Below are 5217 nucleotides of genomic sequence, written 5' to 3' on the forward strand. Positions count from 1 at the left end.
CTTGATCTGGAGAGGGTACAGTGGCTCACGCCTGTATTTCCAACACTTTGGGAGGCTGAGACAGGCAGATCACAAGGTCAAGAGATCAAGACCATCCTGGCCAACATGGTGAAACCCTGTCTCTACTAAAAATACAAAGATTAGCTGGGCGTGGTGGCACATGCCTGTAGTCCCAGCTGCTCAGGAGGCTGAGGCAGGAGAATCTTTTGAACCCAGGAGGCAGAGGTTGCAGTGAGCCGAGATGGCGCCATTGGACTCTAGCCTAGTGACAGAGCGAGACTCTGTCTCAAAAAACAACAACAACAAAAGACGACCTTTGGTCTGAAGAAGACCATCCCTCCCAGAGTAGGCAGTAGTAGCCTTGACTGGACTACTGTGACCTGGAGTTCCTTTCTTCCCTTTTGACCTAGGCTTTCTTCTTTCCTTCCTTTTTATTGCAAAGCAGGCCACTTCTGGGAGCCACCATCCCATTGCCTCCCTTTTGTAAGCAGGGTCTAAGGGTTGGGGGATGGCAGGCCTTCCTCACCGGGAGCTGTGCTCTTGCTTAATTAGTGTTTGCCAAGGGCTGCAGATTATTAAATTACCAGACAATTGTGATGTAGCCTTGGGGGCTTTCGAAATCTGTGTGCTGCCCTAACTGGATGGGAGGGACTTGCCTGAAGGGACAGGGAGAGGAGGGTGGTTGGAGTTGCCTTTTGGTGGGGCTGCCCCCTCCCAGTGGATAGCACCACAAAGAGATCCCAATGGGTCTTTGCCGCAACTGTCCAGCTTGTCTTTGGGGCTCAAAAGCCACCATCAGGGATGTGTTTGATTTGAGTTTAGGCACCTTTCCTTTGTATACTGCCGCTGCTCTGGAGAGGATTAACTGGGAGGAACAGGATAACAGTGCTAAGAGCTAAGGTCTCCTGGGCTCTCCTGGAGAGTCAGAACTATGCTAAATACTGGGATTCTATCCCCATCTGGAGAGGGGAGGCAAGAAAGGGAAACTGCCCCGTTGAAAGACAATCAAGGCAATTAAAGGCAATCAAGACAATCAAGATATCAAGGCAAGGCGTTATTTCACTGAATCCTCATAATAACACTCATACAATTGATATTACAACCCCGATCCACAGATAAAGGAAGAGAGTCAGAGTGATTTATGGAGGGGCCCAAGATCAGGTATCCACGCAGGACAAGATCCACACAATCCAAGATTTCAGGCCTGCTGCTGAGGCCAAGATGCCCCCTTGTGTATGGGTTCTCAACAGAACTGTGGGCATAGGGGAGGGTCGCAGTTTGAAAAAACTTCCCACACCATTCTAATACAGCCCCTGGTTGGCTGGGGGGCTTGGAAGGTGGGGGGAAGGGATTGTGGCATTCCCCCTCTCCAGTTAGAGAACTGATTTACTAAAGTGAATCTAACGTATATCACATTTCTAAGGCTGTGCGCAGTGGCTCACGCCCATAATTCCAATAGTTTTTGAGGCCAGGAATTCAAGACTAGCCTGAACAACATGGTGAAACTCGATCTCTAAAAGTAGAAAAATTAGCCAGGCATGGCGGCACGTGCCTGTAGTCCCAGGTACTTGGGAGGCTGATGCAGGAGAACTGCTTGAACCCAGGAGGTGGAGGCTGCAGTGAGCCGAGATCGCACCACTGCCTGGGTGATGGAGCTAGACTTGATGTCAAATCAATCAATCAATCAATCAATCAATCAATCGAGGTAGCTGTTGCCTGTAATCCTAGCACTTTGGGAGGCCGAAGTGGGTAGATCACTTGAGGTCAGGAGTTGGTGACCAGCCTAGCCAATATGATGAAACCCCGTCTCTATTAAAAAAATATAAAAATTAGCCAGGCATGGTAGCACCCGCCTGCAGTCCCAGCTGTTCAGGAGGCTGAGGCAGGACAGTTGCTTGAACCTGGGAGGCAGAGCTTACAGTGAGCTGAGATTGTGTCACTGCACTTCAGCCTGGACGATAGAGGGAGACTTTGTCTTTAAATAAATAAATAAAATTTTAAAAAGAAATAAGGAAGGAAAGAAGGAAAAGTAAACAAATCACATTTCTTCCAGAGAGGGAGTTCCATGTAGAGCAGTGGTTCTCTAAGTGAGGATGATTTTATACTCTCCCGCCCCACCCACCATTTCTCCCTACCCTCCCTCCCCCCACAACCTGCTGGGGATGCGTGACAATTTCTGGAGATATATGTTATGATCACAACCGCTGGGGGTGTGGGGAGGGTCTGGCAACTAGTGGGCAGAGACTAGAGGTGCTGCTCAATACCCCTCCACACACAGGACAGCCCCCATGACAAAGACTTATTCAGTCCCAAACATTAACAGTGCTAAGCTTGACAAACCCTGGGGGAAAATAAAGGGTGCTGTTTTGGGGTGGGGGCTGAGGAAGGGGCAAAGTTGAGGAGACTGCTCTGGAGATCCCAGAAGAAGCCTAAGTAGGGGAGGAATGGATGGACCAATGTTAACTTCACAGCGTAGCCGGGTGTGAGTTTCGCTTTAAAGAAATCTATTTATATTTTGCCAAGATCCCCTTTATACTCCTAGGGTGTCACAGAAAAATCGTGAGGATGAGTCTGTTGTCAGGTTGACCAGAATCCAGGAGCAAAAAAAAGATCTGGACTGGGAGATGGGAAACCTGCATTCCGGTCCTGGCCTGGCCACTTACCAGCTATGGGCCACTGGGCCACCTGGATCTCTTGGAGCCTCAGTTTCTTTTCCTGTAAAATGGGGGTGATTATATTTGTTCTCTCTACAAGGTGTTTTAAGCAGCAAGTGGGACAATCTATAGGGATGGGCTTTTTGGAAGGATAATCCCTGTGTTAGGCCGTTCTTGGACTGTGGTAAGGAGATACCTGAGACTGGGTAATTTATAAAGAAAAGGGGCTTAGTCAGCTCACAGTTCTTCAGGAATTGGAAGCACAGTGCTGACATTGCCTGGCTTCCGGAGAGGCTGCAGGGAGCTTTCGATAATTATGGTGGAAGGCAAAGGGGAAGCAGCCATGTTAAATGGGGAAAGCAAGAGCAAGCGAAGAGAGTGAATGGGAGGGGGTGCCACACACTTTTATTTTTTTCAAAACAGAGTTTCACTCTTGTTGCCCAGGCTGGAGTGCAATGGCGTGATCTTGGCTCACTGCAACCTCTGCCTCCCAGGTACAAACGATTCTCCTGTCTTAGCCTCCCAAGTAGCTCAGATTACAGGCATGCACCACCATGCTGGCTAATTTTTTTTGTATTTAGTACAGATGGGTTTTCACCATGTTAGTCAGGCTGGTCTTGAACTCCTGACTTCAGATGATCCACCCGCCTCAGCCTCCCAAAGTGCTGAGATTACAGGCGTGAGCCACTGCACTCAGTTGCCACACACGTTTTAATGACCAGATCTTAATCACTATGACAAAGACAGCACCAAGCCATGAGGGATCTGCCCCCATGATCCAAACACCTCCTACCACGCCCATCTCCAGCATTGCAGATTACAATGCTGAGACTTGGGAGGGGCAAATATCCAACTCTGTCAATCCCCCTTATAGGACAGAGGATGCTGCTGTTGTGAAACCTGCATGCAGGTCTCCAACCACATTTGGATAAGTGGGGTTCATCTTTTTTTAAAATTGTTTTATACCAGAATCTTGCTCTGTCTCTCAGGCTAGAGTGTGGTGGTGGGATCTTGGCTCACCGCAACCTCCACCTCCCAGGCTCAAGTGATTCTACTCCCTCAGCCTCCTGAGTAGCTGGTATTACAGACGCCTGCCACCATACCCGCCTAATTTTTGAATTTTTAGTAGAGATACGGTTTCACCATGTTGGCCAGGCTGGTTTCGAACTCCTGACCTCAATTGATCCACCTGCCTTGGCTTACCGAAGTGCTGGGATTACAGACAGGAATCACTGCATCTGGCCCATCATTTATTTTTAAATTGAAGGAGTGAAATTAAATATTTTGTCATCCACATGCTTTGAATTCAAGCATGAGAGTAAAATTGACAGAGGTTTAAAATTATATATCAGGTACATTGTTAATGATGGCTACCTTAAAATGTCCCCAATTTGTGTGAGAGGTATGGATATAAGAGAAGAGGAAGAAAGTTCAAGCATTTATTTCTCAAAATAGAGCATTACTACCATTCTGATGGCACAAATAATCCATGCTTAGTTGTAAAATAATAATAATAATAAAAGATGACATAGGAAAGTATGAAAATGAAAACAAAGGCTGGGTGCACTGGCTCACATCTGTAATCCCAGGCTTTGGGAGGCTGAGGTGGGAGGATTGCTTGAGTTTGAGACCAGCTTGGCTAACATATCCAGAAGGTGTCTAAAAATAAAGGCCGTGTACAGTGGCTCACACCTGTAATCCCAGCACTTTGGGAGGCCAAGGCAGGCAGATCACAAGGGCAGGAGATCAAGACCATCCTGGCCAACATGGTAAAACCCTATCTTTACTAAAAATACAAAAATTAGCTGGACATGGTGGCAGGCGCCTGTAGTCCCAGCTACTCGGGAGGCTGAGGCAGGAGAATTGCTTAAACCTGGGAGGCGGTGGTTGCAGTGAGCTGAGATTGCGCCACTGCACTCCAGCCTGGTGACAGAGTGAGACTTCATTTAAAATAAAATAAAATAAAAATTTAAAATATGGGCAGGCACAGTGGCTTATACCTGTAATCCCAGCACTTTGGGAGGCCGAGGCGGGCAGATCACCTGAAGTCAGGAGTTCAAGACCAGCCTGCCCAACATGGTAAAACCCCATCTCTACTAAAAATACAAAAAATTAGCCAGGCATGGTGGCACGTGCCTGTAATCCCAGCTACTTGGGAGGCTGAGGCAGAAGAATCACTTGAACACAGGAGGCGCAGGTTGCAGTGAGCGGAGATCACGCCGCTGCACTCCAGCCTAGGCAACGATGAGAGACTCTGTCTCAAAAAAAAAAAAAGACGCTTCTTGTATAAAGGGGTGTGTGAGGTGCCTTCAAAGAAGAAAGACAGACATTAATATCAGATCCTTCCCTAAGAAAATGTTACAGGCCGGGCGCGGTGGCTCACGCCTGTAATCCCAGCACTTTGGGAGGCCGAGGCGGGTGGATCACGAGGTCAAGAGATCGAGACCATCCTGGTCAACATGGTGAAACCCCGTCTCTACCAAAAATACAAAAAATTAACTGGGCATGGTGGTGCGTGCCTGTAATCCCAGCTACTCAGGAGGCTGAGGCAGGAGAATTGCTC

This window comes from Sapajus apella, unplaced genomic scaffold (assembly GCF_009761245.1).
Source record: "Sapajus apella isolate SASKATOON/1434 unplaced genomic scaffold, GSC_monkey_1.0 scaffold13, whole genome shotgun sequence".
Taxonomy (NCBI): Eukaryota; Metazoa; Chordata; class Mammalia; order Primates; family Cebidae; genus Sapajus; species Sapajus apella.